Source organism: Ornithodoros turicata, chromosome 2 (assembly GCF_037126465.1).
Source record: "Ornithodoros turicata isolate Travis chromosome 2, ASM3712646v1, whole genome shotgun sequence".
Lineage (NCBI taxonomy): Eukaryota > Metazoa > Arthropoda > Arachnida > Ixodida > Argasidae > Ornithodoros > Ornithodoros turicata.
In genome coordinates this window covers 72,316,844-72,333,497 of record NC_088202.1, presented here as the reverse complement: position 1 = coordinate 72,333,497, position 16,654 = coordinate 72,316,844, and the positions used below count along the sequence as shown (strand labels likewise).

General features: G+C 46.6%; 1 pseudogene; it reads left to right on the top strand.

Moving 5' to 3' along the window:
* The first annotated feature begins 790 nt into the window (after positions 1-790).
* LOC135384764 (putative nuclease HARBI1) lies at positions 791-4,037 on the top strand (annotated as a pseudogene).
* The last annotated feature ends 12,617 nt before the right edge of the window (positions 4,038-16,654 follow it).

Below are 16,654 nucleotides of genomic sequence, written 5' to 3'. Positions count from 1 at the left end.
AGGGTAATTGTTTCCACTGATGCGTTCAACTATGCGTTCGATAGGGCGCTTCGCGTCGTCGACGAGGTAGCGCCAGATACTTGAATTTCTCGACGGCGGCTAGCAACTGGTTCGAATGAATCGACACGTTGAAATGTTCCCAGAAATGCTGCCATTCCTAAAGTTTACCGGAGAACTTTGGTATCTGGAGTTTCTGAAGTGCGACGGACTTCAAGGCTTCCGAGCGCTGCTGAACAAAGGGGGCTGAACTCTGAAGATGTCGCATACCCCGACGTGCACGTGCGATGGCCTCTTCGAGGTTCTCTTCGTATTCCAACGCGCGGCTGAGTTCTGTGTCGAATTCGTCTTCTGGAGTTGCTTCTAAGATCGAGAGATCGAGGTCGTAGAGATACTGTCGTTTCGTGATGAGATATTCGAGAACAGCTTCGATGTCTTCGCCCGAGGGATGAGGCAGAGCCAATAGGTCGGTCTGGCGAACCATGGTCCGTGTCAAGAAGCCACGGGCTCCACCTCGGATCCGTTTAAGGCGTTCCATAGCTGGGTGACCGGAGCTTTCGGAGAAATCAGGCTTCAATTATGGGGTACCGAGTTTCGGCACCAAAATGTGTTACGTAAATGAGCCAGACGAACTGAAGCTCACGGTGACCGACTCCAACAAGATTTAATCAACAAGTGACCAGAAACCAAAGACCCGAGCCAGGAGCCGCGCGCTCATTTGGATCTCATGCACAAGGTGGCCCATCGTCCTCCTCTAAGTTATGCAACGGCACCACAACGCTGCGAAGTAAAGATGACAAAGAAACAGGTGAGGAAGGAACGAATCGGCTTGGCTTCAAAACTAGACAGTGTTGCCCGCCGTGCTCCACTGTCACCAAGTGCGGGGAATGCAGGAACGATGTACGCTAAACATGAGGACACAGAAAATATTTGAAGTGTCACTATAGAATTAACGGTAACATAAACGCGAGCTTTTCCCTTTTTATTGTGCAGCGCTAATAATAACGTATTAGCACGGCCTCTTTACACTCTCTCTGGTCACGAAACTACCCAAAAAAAAGTTGGCATAGGGACATTGGCGGCCGCGCGGTGGCGCGCGGCGTAGTAGAAGGACAGTGCCGTGTATTAAAAGGAATTCTGGCCATTAATGGTATATGTATGTACCTAGGATCCGCCCGCTATTTGAGGTATCTTACCAATCACAGGTCGAAGTACTGTTCCCTATTAATACAGGCCATCAAGTGCTGATATACCTCACCATTATTTACTGTGTGCCACCATTTTGGAGAAACTAGATTGATTTGGATTCAAATGGATATAACTGGCGACAGACCAAAGCGACAGATTTTGCGCCCGCTTTTATCACAGCCATCTGCATGGCGATAGGCATCTTGGGAAGACTGGCAACTGCAGAATGGTTGCTGGCAGAACTGATTGGCCAGGAGCGCGGGAAAACCGCGTCTTCAGAACAGACGGCTGCCGGTATGGACTTTTACCGCCGAATTCATGAACGAGCCTCGACTCGGAACTCGACTTGAGCTACTTCCTCGAGGCCAGTTTTGCGCTTTATAAATCGACCTCGACTTGAACCGCGCCTCGAATGGAGGAACTTCCCCAAGCATTCCTCGAAAATCTCGAGGTAGCATCGGCGCTACCACGAGGACATTCCTCCAGTCGAGTCTTGCGAATCCCAATTTTTTTTCTGCGGACAGTCCGAGGATACACTTGCAAAATATAAAAATATGAGGGCATGTTTCGGGTGGGGTTTTCGGGCTACAGGGGTGCGAACTGCTCCATTTTTCAGGGGTATGGTTTAATTGTCCCCCCGGCCCTTTCCGTACTGCGAACGATACAATAATGAGTTTGGTACCATTAGAAATGTCTTATAACGAGCAATCAAATGGTATGCGGCTCGCCTTTCTCACTGTTTGCGGATGATTTTTGATGTAGCGCTGAACATAAGTCATTTTCGAGCAAAGAGCCAACTTAGCCAATTTTCACGCATGAACTAAATTTTGCATTGCAATGACAGTATGGACGTTAGTTGCGGACGACCCAGAGAACGAGTAAAAAAACAGATTGACCGTGCCAGGTCAAAGTACGCCGACGCTAGCGGCGTTCAAACTCGCGCCAAGCGAATGTTCAATTTCGAAGGCTCATCTTCCGTCGCTCCTCATTGACGAACCGCGCCACATAGCAACTCCTAAATGCCTTCTTTCTTCTTTGCTCGGCAATAGCTACAACATCAATTTTTTACGCCGTTATCGGAAATGCACAGTGTCACGGCTTGTTGGATTTGAAATAAAATTACCCTGCTTTCATGGACTTGGTTTTGAGCCAAGATGAACTCTTTCACCTGGAGGCCGACCACGCCACCGATGTGCGACGACGTTCTTTAAGGCAGTGTTTCCCAAACTTTTGGCGGTAGCGGACCCCCGGAAGAGATGAGAACCAATTCACGGCTTTAAGGGACTTCAACACTGCTTTAAGGGACCTTCAAGATCCCTTTGAACATTTTGACGACAATGAATTCCTTGTACGCTACCGTTTCACGAAAGCAACCGTACGAAGCCTTTTGGAAACATGGCGGCTTGCGGAAAGCGTATGCAATCGAAGGCTGCCGCTACCTCCCATGCTACAGCTGCTCAGCGTCATGCGTGTTTATGGCGCTGGGACGTTCCAAGTCATCGCAGGGGATCTTGTGAATGTGTCACAGCCGACAGTGTCCCGCGTTGTGGAAAAGATATCACAGCTCCTCGCGAGCACACGTTTTAAGAAGCTTGTGAGGTTTCCCGAAGCCGCAAAGGAGTTCCATGCAACAATGAGGGATTTCTACGAAATTGGCAAATTCCTAGGGGTCACTGGGTGCATTGACTGCACCCACTTGAGGATAAAGGGACCCGGAGGTCCCGATGGGGAGGTTTTCCGTAACCGGAAGAGACACTTCTCGATCAACGTACAGTCTGCTTCTGTTTGTTATTGGGAAAGAAAAAAAAACGAAAAAAAAAAAAAAGAACAGGCTGGGCGGAATTGATGCCATATACAGAGTGTTTGCTCTAACGTGTCCATAAATTTCATTTAAAGCAAGGGATAAAAGAGAAACGAGCGCTACTTTTCAGCTACTTGACTAAGAAACGGGTGCTACTAGTGAAGCAGTACCTGTTTCTTACTCAAGTAGCAGAAAAGGACCACTTGCTTTTCTTTTATCGCTCGCTTTAAATATAATTTCTGGACATGTTAGAGCAAACACCCTGCATAACTAGTTTAAAGCTACGTCGTATTGCAATACGTGTGCAAAAACTGCGTCCACATATCTTATTTAAATCTTGTTTGCGACTAGCGTGATCCCCTCAGTAATACAGAATGCGCAAATGCGCAAATATTATTATGTTAACTTAAAAATTCCGAGACACCTTCCATGATTACAATGCAAATTTTCATATCGTGGCAGCTTTCTAATCGAAAACTGGTTGTTCCGTACTCAGGTCGTCACTGGACCCCAGCTACAGTTCTATGAGCTCGTTGCGCGCTGGCCCGGCTCCGTGCACAACAATAGAATATTCGACAACGATAGACAGCGGTTCCTGTACGAACACCACCGAGTGCCAGGCTTGCTGCTGGGAGACGCAGGCTATGCCTGCACAACATTTTTAATGACGGCCCTGACCAACGCAGGCGCAAAAATAGCCCAGAAGGCAGGTATGTAACTCAGATTCAACAAATAATTCAACCAACGCGTCATCGAGCATGCAGCGTTTATTACACCTTTGTTTGTTTGTGTGTGTGTGTGTGTGTGTGTGTGTGTGTGTGCGTGCGTGCGTGCGTGCGTGCGTGCGTGTGTGTGTGTGTGTTTGTGTGTGTGTGTGTAGACAAGATTTGGGGTAGGATGACATATTTTCGTTTTATGCAGATACCTGACACCGCACATTCGAACCCGGAACAGCGCGGAGCGAGCCTTCGCTGTTTGGAAACGGCGGTTCCCATGTCTTGATATGCGACTGCAGCACAGGCGGCCGTCACTGCCTCAGGCGTCATTGTGACAGCATGTGCTGCGCCTGCACAATTTGGCTTGCGTGCTTAATGAGCCGTGCCCTTCAGAACTGACAACACCAGCAGCTCCCCCACGCCGACAACAAAGGCAGCCTCACGTTTTACTTGTCACTACCGCCCCTGTGGACTCCGTCAACGGCGCACAGATGCGCAAGCGCATAATTGCAAGCTGCTATCAGTATAAGCATGCTTTGTAAATGGCATAAATAAGCAATCCTGAAACGCTGTAGTCAGTTTTCCTTGTATTTGTAAATATCATATACCCAATAACCCGAACAAAGACGCTTCATTTGTACATACATTTTCTGCATATATTTCCATTGTTTTTCCCTTCTGTCTCGCATCTCCGTGCAACGTACGTTTGGAAGGACGTTTTCGCTCAAACAGAGGTGCAAGCAACTAAACTGTACATTTATTGAACCAAGAAAAATAAACTCTCTATTGCAACTGCCTGCTCAATGATTCTAGCTGCTTCTGCTTATTTTTTATATCAAGGAGGAGCAGCTCTTGCTCCATACTGTGTCTGTACTGGAGATGCTGGAGCTCTCGCTTGTTGAGTCGCCGCTGGTGAACTAGTTGGCCCCGAAGCAGGCTCATCCGTAGCTGGTGTTCCATGCAGCTCCTGCTGGTCATTCGCTTTCTGGCAGGCGGCGACGCGGCCTCCTTCTCCGGAGCAAACATTCGCTCCAGCGCGGCTATGCGGCCTGCACCTCTCTCACACTAAATTGTCACGAAATCTTCGCTTCGCCGTTCCAAGCACCACACTTCATTTTGGAGAAATTTTGCTGTCATGGCGGCTCCCATGGAAAACGGCAACCAATGAAATGCGCCCAAGTTTTATTGACAGGTCGAGCCTCTCTTTTTAGGCTCCTTCTAATGGCAAGAGTCTCTTTTAATACACGGCACTGTAGAAGGGCTAAGCCAGCGCGCGTGGTACACGTAGCTATGGAGAATTAGCTGGCTGTTCTGCGCACATGAAACCATCCCAAGCTCGTAATGGGCGTTGTTAAATACTTAATCTTTGATGACACTCACGGTTTAGGGGCTACACACAACTCTTCGAGGCAATTTGACGAGGAACGCAAAACTTTCAGGTGACGACAATGAGCGGGCACAAAGGTGCTTCCCGTTGATGTGACTTACTTGGGATGAGTGCAGACTCGCTAAAGATGTGAACATCGACATATATACGACGAAATACATGTGTATACGTGTGGCGGGCCTTTAACATAAAATTCTGAGGGTGAGCATCATGTAGCCCAACTAACGAAGTTCGACGCGTAGCGCTTAAGTTTGCTGCAGGTGTCCATACAGAACGCTCCAGTACGCCTTCAAAGCGTTGTATCGCTATCGTTGTAGAACCCTGTGTTCAGTATAAGTTTATATATAACAAAGAAAAACAAAAACTTTGTTCCGCAATTAAATACAAATGCGCCCATCATTTATTCAGCCAGTGTGTGATAAATTGTGATGATGTATCCTACAGTGGACTCTCGTGAGTCCAAACTTCGGGAGCCAGGGATTTTTGTTAAGAGAAGTTCCACCTCCTTCAGTACGTGGAAAATATCAGGATCAAAGCCAAAATATGCGTTTGGACTCCACAAGTATGTCTGAACGGTTCGGTGGTCATGAAATGGCAGGTAGTCCTCCACGAGGAAAGTGTACTCAGGACGCGGCAGCCGTATATACTGTGTGTCCCAGCTAACTTCGAACAGATTATTTAAAAATATATAGATCACTTTTTCCAGATGGAATCAATTGCAATATAGCATATGCTGAAGGGCACTCCTTAGGAGGGCACCAGCAAACTCCTAAGGCAATGTCCTAATTACCTTTCAATAATTAACTTTTTAATTATAAAAGCTGCGCAAAAAATTCGTGAAAGAACACTTTTTTTTTGTTCATTGCGCATTTCCAGAGACCGGTCTTCTCTTCAGTCCCAATGTGAGAGGGTGAAGGAGCACAGTACCGCTTCATGCGTCGAAGTTAAGCTTTAACTTGCGGAAACAAAACAAAAATAAATGCATCGGGTGGCACTGAACTTATCTTGGGTTTCATTTCCTGCTTTCTTTTAATCTTTTTCCAGGACGCAAGAGGCGATAGTGTGCTCCATCACGCTCTCACATTGGGGTTGAAGGAAAGTCGCGTCTCCGAAGATGCGCAATGAACAAAATAAAGAAAAATGCTGTTCCTTCACGATTTTTTTTTTTCCGGACGATCTAACAAGCGGATTTTTGTTCTGAAAACGGCTACGGTATCAGGTGACCGAAGGGACCAGATATTCTCAATTGGGAGAACTTCGTAACTTTCATAATTAAAAAGTTAATTACTGAAAGTTAATGACATTATCTGAGAAGTTTGTTGGTGCCCCCTTAAGCTGTGCCCTTCAGCATATGCTATATTGCAACTGACTTCATCTCGAAAAAAAGTGATGTATATATATATATATATATATTTTAATCTGTTCGCATTTTGCTCAGACACCTTGTATAGATCCATTCGATAATGTACCTAGCAACGATGGAAATTCCAACAGATTGAAGTGACAAGCTGCAGCACACGACTATGGTCAGGCAGTATAGACTGCTCGTTTAGTCATATTTCATCTCAGACGATTTTGCTGCTGCCCTCTTCATCATCTGATCCAACACCAGCTGAGCCGAGTGTCTTTTCTTTTTCTTTTGTTTATTTATTTATTTGCCTTTTGCTATTTCTTTGTCTTTCATGTTTATATTCTTTCCTTTTTTTCTTTTTTGTTTAGGGAATAGCAAGCCGGCGTGCTGCATGGCTGACCTTTCCCCGTTCTTTTTCTTTTTGTTTCTGCAAATAAATCTCTCCCCCCCCCCCCCAACACCAGCCTCTGTCAATGAGGAAGGACATCTGTCGGCTGCTTCTTGTGCTTGGACAATATTATGTCCGACACAGAGCACACATTTGTGCCAGCTTCCTTTGCAGTGCATTGATCTTCCGCTGTGTATCTCACTTTTGTGTGTGTGTGTGTGTGTGTATGCATGCTCTGCTTTCATGCACATTTCTCCGTCAGACCGGCAGAATTTCTCATCACAAGGGCTGCTGCAGGCTAGAAAGGAATTCCCGTTGCCTGCTGTATATTCTGTGATACTACACACCGAGCAGCAATACACATTAATTTCATTGATGTTATGACACTGTGCAATTGCTAGTTACATAAATTACGGCAGAAATCGCTCTGCAGATTGCCATTAAAATGCGATAGCATTTAAGAGCTCATCACTGGCATTATCCTACGGTGGACAGTAGAGGCCTGTGAAGCTGACGTACTTGGCCACAACAAGTTTGTCTATGCTCCTGACGAAGATACAATCTGTAACATTTCCCGTACGTGATGTCGTAATTTATCCTCACTGACTAGTAGAAGGTTTACGTCGTAATGTCCGCGTACTAGTTTTGCTATGGCGTCTTAATGTCCATATTGCAGTATAAATCCCCTCCCCCCTCCCATGACAATCATGGGCATGTTGTATTCCTTCAATCTTTCTACGATGTTGCTTGCAGAGTAATTGAAGAATATTGCCTTTAGTTTGCCTTTAGGGGATCCCGGCGCAGTGTATACATCACGATGAGGTTGCGCGGCGGGGGGCATCAATGTATACTCCACTTGTACACGCATAGGTGGGGTAACTTCGCCAATCATACTGGCGGTTACCGTGGTACAGAGAGCATCGCAATGAAGGCTAGTGAGGGATGCTCCTGTTTTCTGTGGTGGGTAGCTCGCAACTGCCCTATTCGCAAATCAGAAGGGACTGCATATTCCTCCCTCCCTCTCCTGTACCACCACCGGATTTTACCTCTTGTTTCTTCTTTCTTTCTTTTTTCACCCTTCCTTCTACTCACTTGTGTGGCTCCACCGAGCCGGCACCCACGAGCAGGCTGACCGCACCTCCCTCAACCACCATTCCCCCTTCTCTACGCCGCGTGCACCACAAACTTCATCTGCAGCGGATAGGGCCTGTTCAACCTTATTGTCTACTTTAAGCGTGACTGTTTTGGTTGATAAGAGAGTTTCGTCATTCCTCGAGTAGGTGGCGATACCGGAATTTCGGTTGTCTTCTCTCTTCGTAAGCGAGATGCTTCACAAGCCTTCCAATGTCGTGGTAGGTTGGTGTAGGTCTCCCAGAGGGCGAGGACGTTGCAGTTGGCCAGTACCGGGTAAGTCGCTATCTTGGTAATGATGTGCATTGGGGTTCTCCATGTTAAGGGCCTCCATGTTCGTCGTCCTCCATGAGCCGCTGCACCACCTTTAACGAAATCTGGAGACCAAGAGGTAGTTACTTTTTCTTTTTTGCCCCCCCCCCCCTTGCATTGTAGATGAAATTCGTGCTGTTTGTCGTTTTCGTGAGACGTTCTCGCCCGCTGAAGAAGGGCGGGGGAGGGGAACGTTGAGCAAACGAGCGGTCTGCCTGCTGAGGCTGGCGGCCATTGCTCGGAGAGAGGGCAGTGGGATGGAGGGGAGAACGGGTACCTTGTATGCTAGTTAGCATAATCTCCTAGAGTTGGGGATTAGATGTGCTTGTGGGCTGCATAGCACGCTGCCGTCTGCGTCTTGCATCCGTTTCGCATCGTCCGCTTAACTTCTCGCATTTTGGACAAAACGCGCTTTGGATTGGTCCGAAGTCTCCCTCGTACACAGACACACTTACTCTTGAACTGGAGAAGTTCCTCAGCCGACAAGTACTTGCACCGGCGTGCGTGGCGTCGGGATGTCCACAGTGTGACATCTGAAAGCGCGCCCTCTCTCATTGTGGTTTTATATTCGCGTTTCGACACGTATGGGGAATTCCACCTCCAAATCACACACCGACCTGTCTGACCGCAGCCGCTACCCCAGAGAACGCAGCATCGTACAAGTTAACGCAAAGAAAGTTAACAAGCCGCTCCTTCACCACTCCGCAGGACTTTAGCGCTCCAGAGTCCACAGGACTTCCATCCTTATTGGGAAGGGGCTCATTATTTCATTCCCCGTATCACCACCTGCAATGGGGTAGAGTATCGCCCTCGGCGATGAAACTCCCCAGCCATCATCCCGTAATAAAGTTGTTGTTTTTGTCTCTTCTTTTTCTCTCTCCTTCGTGCTGTTGGCACTGCCGCATTTAACGGCTTCGCTCCCTCGTCACTTTTTTTCTACGTTCTTTTTCTACGTTCGGTTTTTCTACGTTTTCTACGTTCGAGTTTTTCTACGTTCCGTGGCCACGTTTGGTGTCGCCTGGGAACACTTCGGCGTTACCACAACACACGTGATCTACAAGCAGCAGCCAATGAGTGGATGTCTTCCTACCTCAAGAAAACGCAGTGGGTTCGCTCATAAATGCTATCACGTTTGAAAACTGGTTACATGCCTTCACGTCTTCGTTGCCGACGTTTGTCGTATTGTATAACGTCATACGCGGTAACATGTTCATCCGTGTCGCCGGAAACGAAAGTGTTGGCGGTGTCATGGACGATCTCATATAAGATATAAGTCACGTTTAATATGACAACGTTTACACTACGATACCGGTAGCATTACTCAATTCCACACGCACCCAAAATGGTCGTACGTACGAGAGACCATTAGCGTGAAATGTGACGCCCTCTCGAATGTCGTCTGCTACTGCCTGAATGCAAATGCACGTGCGGAGGCGCTGTGGTTTCGTTTTTGCGTCTTTCGTTCCAGCGTACTGCGTTTGCTCACTTTTTGATTACCCATCTTAGGTTTCGAGCCCTGTTTCAGCTGCTCCTCTCTGTACGAAGTTTGAGTGTCCGTTTGATGTATGCAACATCACCCTAGAGCCCGCCGTGCCATGTCATACCAATACGCTGCGCGCTACTGTTTTGAAGAAGAGGAAGAAGATTCTTGCGCCTGTTGAGTGTTGTGCAGCCATTCTGCATTAAAGCTGTTCGTTATGGTCCCTGGGCTTTTTCCCTACTTTTTTGGTACGAAACCCGGGAAGCGTAGGTTGACTCATTGACGTAAGGATTCCAGGATCGGGAAAATGGTATATACGTACCATTTTCGCGTCTTGGCACATCGCGCAGTGGCGCATAGGCCAATGGGCCGACATTAATTCTGCTACACTCAACACGCTCCTTGCACACAGGCAGTTGTTTGTTTTATCTCATTCAAGTAGTTTCTGTTACCTTTAAAATAAATGAATAGATAAAGGATGCATGTATGAATGTCTGCACCAGTATTTCTCGGACGGAAAGAAAAGGAAAGCTTCAAGAGCACTGATGCGAATGAGTTGGTTTGGATCAAACGTACACATGATGCGGAAGGAAGACAGGACGCTACACAGACAACCGCTTTGTATGCTTTGTGAGGTGCACGTTGCGAGTTAACGCACACACTTCCGTCTATACCCGATGTGTGCCCCATATGGTCTCAGAGTCACGTTCTTCACTGTGCAAATGGAACCGTACAACCTGCCAGCTTTGGAAGTTTATAAGCCTCGAATCGTTTTGGAAGACGCAGCGTGACATTGCACCCCAGGCTGCATTGTCCAACCACCTGTAACTCCCGTTACTTTACGCACAATTCTTACGGTGACAAAGTGACCTTAACTGAGCAAATTTCGGAATTGCATTGCTAAAAACAATTATCATAAAGCTGAAATGAAAAATGAATGGAACGCATGTCATAAAAGAATGCGCGCATAATGTAAAAGGAAGCCGCGTCACAATGCGCTTCCCTAACTCCATCGCGCTGCAATGCAGAAAAGCGACTATTCGTCCACACATCCACAGCACACGCGCAGGCTCGCGAATTCTTTCCTCTCTGCAGACGCACCCGTAATATTCGCAGGTGGGGCAGTTATGGCTGTTGGTGAAATAGTGCGAAGGATTCGCGTTAATTCTGCCATAATTTGTATAAAAAAACTGTAGCGAATAAAAATACATGCATTTTCTTCAAAATTACCTCTAGCAATGAGACAGAGACAGACGAGACGGCAATGAGACAGACGCTCGTCCTGCTATGTTGTTTGTTCGTATGTGCGCTGCTTAATTGATGTGTCAAACGAACTGGCCCGGATCGCATATTTGTTAGATACGAACGCCTGTCACCTATCTCAATGACGCACCCGAATCATCATGATTCAAGTAAAGTGGTATTGGTGGAGCGGTTGTGGAGGCTTGTCTCAGCTTCTAGACAAGTTTTCCAACCTCCAGGTGCCTCAGCATACACGTCAGTGAGCTATTCTGCGTTTCATATGGCTCGTTCAACTATGTGCTTAGCGACGGGATGATACGAAACCGTACATTTTACTTGAATGCCATGTACGTATGAATGCCTTTTTGTGGGGACCATATGGTTTGGCCTTTCCTAGAGATTGCTGATTGCCATTGTATCTCTGGCAACAGCATTTGTGTCTCTGAAGTTGCCTTTCTAAAGCATGCACTTACCTTTATGGCATCCTTCCACCTGGACGGTTAGAGGTCATTTCTGTGTACTCATCACTGGCCACGATGAATGCCGTACTTCTAACGTAGAGTACGTATTTAGATTATTCTACAATGAACTTCTATCTACCTAGAGAAGGAGCCTATCCGTTGCTACCCCAGGTTACAGATGCTCGCCAACTGTCTGCTTATGGCATGCCGTGGCCAATGTAATGAAATAACCACGCGATCTTACCAGAAGCTTTCTGAGCGATGACACGCTCTAGAAATAGAGAGAGGCATGAATGTGATCTTATTCTTGCATAATTAAACTCTGAAAATGCGATGTTGAAACATGTCTGTCGCTTCCATTCCAGCCACATAAGGAGTCAACACCTCATTTACCGTTGGTGTAATATGATGGAAATTGCTGTCACCCATTTGCCTACATTAATCTTCCTGAAGAGCTTTCCACGCCGTTGGCTAACCATTAAGAGCCTCCTTCTATCATTTCTTTAGGCAAGCACTTACTAGGACACAGGCACATTCTGAACGATATAGTAGGCGCAGGTGCAAGATTAGGAGGCGTCACAGAAGCAATGTAAGGTTGAGTGGTCCCCGTTGTGTCAGGATTGATGCTAGAATGCCAGAGATGCAAACGCGTCGCTCCTGAAGGGTTTTCCGTGTTTTCTTTTGCATTTTTTTTTGTGTGTGTGCAACTGTCTTTATGCAACGGTGTTGTGTAACTGCAGCCCTGAGCTTTCAGTGGTGAGTTGCCCACCCTGACGGGAAGAATCACGTGCTACGTGACCTTCTGACGCCAACCGCTCAAAGGTTGCCTGCCTGCGTACTGCTGGCGATGGCCCAATAAGGCCGAAACAGCTGTCCAGTACTGGCATGGGGACGTCTAAGCGCTTAAAACAATATCCACTTCAACAGTACTTTAGACGGTATAGCTCTCGAGAAAACGGCCGAAATTTGTTAGGTACAAGTTGCATTTGCAAAGAAAGCACTTTCTAAGGTGACAAGGTAATCGTATAAACTGTGTTAGAAACCGTATTGACATGTGAAATACACATTACATCACATTCACATCTTCAGAGTTTCATTGTGATTCTTAGAGTGTTCAAAATAATTTGTAAGTCATGCAGTATACATATTTTGAATGTAAGTGTGGCTCATTTCACTAGCTATATTGCCCAACCTGTTGACATGATGCGCAGCTCCTTCAAAGCTACCATGCACTAGTGCGGACAAACAACAAATAATGCGGTTGACGCGCGCAGCAATGTACAAGAAAGCACCACACCCAAGCTATTCGTGTACTGATGTATTCGGCCGAACTGTTGTCATTCTACAGCGGCTTAAGTCAGAAAAAAAAAGATGCTTATCGGTTAGCGCTTGTTAGGCTGCAGAGAAATTTGAGGATAAAACTCATTACAGGGCGAGCACGGAACGCGTAATTAGTGGGAGATTAACCGTTTCAGGGTACGCTCCCGTAACTTCCGATATGTACCACCTGCGTTTCCCGGAATAATGATGCCATTACTGTTAATGTCGGTGGCATTAACGACTTAGCAGTTCAGTGAAGTTGCGCAGATAGGGCTACTTCTCAAAAGCATTTACCTTAGCTGCTCCTGAAACACCGCATCGTGGAAAAAGATGCCCATTGTATTCTCAGCAGGTGGGAGTCAAACTACAGCCGCAATTGCCCTGAATACAGCACACTAAACCAAGACATATATAGAAGCGGCTTTCAATTTTTTGTTTGTGTTACGCAAACAACAACTTTAGTTGAATGATGATGAGTGAGGAATTTCATCGCCTGGGGATATGTGGTGAAATATAATAATAATGAGTTTTAGTGTATCGTACGCTATCGCCTTTGCATACGTAAGAGATAGCGTCGGTGGTTCTGCGCACACGCAAAACATAGAGAGCTTCGTGCAGTGCGCAGAACCATCACGCTATCCCCTACGTACGCAAAGGCGATAGCGTACGATGCACTAATAATGCCGAAGTCTCATTACCTGAGTCGGACAAAGCGACAAGGTCCAAGCTAGTTGGAAGTTAATGTCTGAATTGAGAACATACATCACGAACGATATACGGTCTGATTACGGCAACCAGTTAGGATCATTGGCCTAAAAAAGACAGATAGAATTCACCGAGTAGCTTATTTTGTGACACGTACGTTTGACAGCCGACACGCATCTTCTTCTCCTGTCCACTTCGTGTGGATTTGGCGAGAAACTGCAGAACCTTGTACCCTTTAGGGCATTCTCGGGTCCCGAAAAAAATGGTCCTTGGTTGCGTGGGCGGAAATAATGGTCCCGCGGGGTGTGGGACCATTTTTCTGGCCACACAACCAGGGACCATTTTTTTCCTACGCCCGGCATTCTCATACGTATTTATGCACCCAACGACGCAACAGTTCGTGCGCTACGGCATTACTTCTAGCAGCTATCAATTCAGGCGCGGCGTTACCGAAGAAAGGTGAAGGTTGAAAGCGTACGGATAGCCCGCGAGAACCGAGCTGACTCACACAACTAGTTTCTATGGCTGCCGCCAGGACTCTCCGTGGCGCGGCGGACGCTTTGCACGAAGCGTATACCCAACAAACGAAGTTGGTGCAATATGTGGTAGCAAGTAAAGCAGCTGGCAAGAGTCAACAAGAGCCAAGAGGTAGCGAGCAATGAAACCACTAGGTCACAACCCTCTGATTTCCGGTCAGATGTGCTGAGTCAATGGCTGTGCGCGTCTACTGAACAATGCGCTGGCAAGTTTGTGTGTTGGCGATGTCAGAATGGTGTACCTAATTGGTAATATACACTTGACCAGAAATCAGAGAGGTATGGGTTCGGGTCTCGCTACCGACACTTCGCTGACCCTTTACCGATTGTAGCTTTGTAGGGACATTGGTCTTTTAACTACACTATGATTGTGTGCTTCTTAATTTCTACGTTATTTTAATATAATCGACTGATTTTTAACTAGTCACAATATTACCATGGTTTTGGAGTATTATAGCTTGAGTTGCTTTTGCGCCAATAAAATTCAATCACCATCATTTATCGATTGCTTTACTTTATCTTGAGCTGCTTGCATATTGACGAGTGCTGTGTTTGTATACTCTTAATTCTTCTCTAGCCTTGGCCATCTGCGTAACTATCATGTAATTTGTGGTTCGCCCTTAATTTGATTAAGGCATTTCACAGTTCATTTTTTCTTTCAGTACAGAGGCAGGACTTCTCTTGGCCTCACCGTAATACCTTCATCATTATGGTTCTTAAAACGTCATTTTCGTGAATGCACAGCTCATACTAAGTTAACGGCATTCAAAACATTAGTCCGTCCTATTCTGGAATATAGTGATATTGTTTGGGACCCGTACACCATTGCGAATATTCGACTTCTTGAATCCGTTCAAAGGAGAGCGTTACGTTTTATTTTCAAGTCGCACCATTGTCTCACCTCAGTTACTCCTCTTTACGCACGGAGTGGCTTAATACCGCTGGAAGAGCGTAGAAAGACCCACAGGCTCCAGTTCCTTTTTCAATTACTCAATGGTCAATTTCGAATCAATCATCAGGACTATATCGCTCCACACGCACCGAGATCAACACGGCTAAGCCATCAGCGCACACTCAAACCATTCCAGTGCAGGACTGACTGCTTTAAACATTCGTTCTTTCCTCGAACCGTCGAAGAATGGAATTCTCTGTCATCTGCTCAGGTCTTACACCGCTCTGTGACGGCATTTGTGAAAGGCTTAAACGCGGTTAAATGATGTGATATATGTGAAATAAGGGTGAGTAGGCAAGCAAGCTGGTGAAGGTTCGACGAAGGCATACCTTGAGCTTGAGGGAACGATAACACACGAAGAAGTAGACAAGACGAGGCTCAAAACCAGCAATGAAAACGTTTAATGAACAGAAAAAAGTCAGGAGGGAGAGAGGAGGTTACATAGAGCCTCAGGGAGAAGGACAGAAGGCTGGCTGACGCAAGCATTGTCCGAGCCTATTAGAGCGGCTTCAAGAATGACCCGGTTAGCGTCATCCCTTACAGTGTAAAGACACTTGGTCCGCGGGAAAACGGGGGCACAGCCTTGACAGGAGATCACGTGTTTGGCCAATTCTGAGGACTGGCTGTTATTTTTGACAGCGCTGGAATGCTCAAGTAAACGTTCGTTGACACAGCGTTTGCTTTGGCCCACATAGGATTTTCCACAAGTTGGGGGGATGGAGTACACAATGTGTTGTTTACAGTCAACAAAAGGTTTGGAATGCTCAACGGTGCAACCTTTGGGGGAATCGCTGATGGAATTAGTAAGGCTGGCCAGTTTGTTTTCTACAGAGTAGACGACGCGTATCCCGTTGGCAGTGAGGGATTTACCAATGGCATGCGAAACGGCGTGAAAGAAGGGAAGAACAACAAGCCGGGAATTTGTAAGGTCAGCTTTGCGGGGAGGGATCAGGGAAACTGTGTTTTTTAAATGACCGATAACGGAACTAAAAGGAAAACCAGCACGTGTCAATCTCGACATTTGGTTAGTAATGGCAGAGGAAACATGATGGTGACAGGATTTCTTTATGCATGTAGACAGCAGGTTTTTTGCTACGGCATGTTTTACAGCCTTTGGATGGTTGCTGCTATAGGGAAGGAGGGGTTTAGGATCTACGCGTCCGTAGGACCAACATAGCCCGGCTTCAGTGTGGAAAGTAACGTCAAGGAATCTTAGCAAGTGGTAATTGGGAACTTCAACAGTGAATTGCAACTCAGGGGAAGATATTTGTGCGACGGATAAAGCTTGTCTTACAGTGTCTGGGTCAGGCCCGACTACAAGGATATCATCCACATAACGTCTGATTAAGACAGTGTCATTTAGAGTGTTCGCAGTTTAGAGTGCTCGCAAGTCACCGCGAAGATCATCAACAGCTAGTGCATCGGTTGTGGTCCTTAAACCATGGTGATGATTACCGCAAGTCCCCAGTTTTTCTTGTTTGGTCCTGTCACTCGCAGGCACAGTTTCAACGCTCTTGGTGGACATTACGTTCCGCTTACAACCGCTTCCTTTCTTCGAACCGTGCAACCACTCAAGCCAGGCCAGAAAAAGAAACACAGTTGCTCAACCACTCCAGTATTCCTCTCTCGGAAAAAACGATCTCCCTCCTTTCCAATGGACCCAAGTTTGCTGTGCATGTTCCTCCAT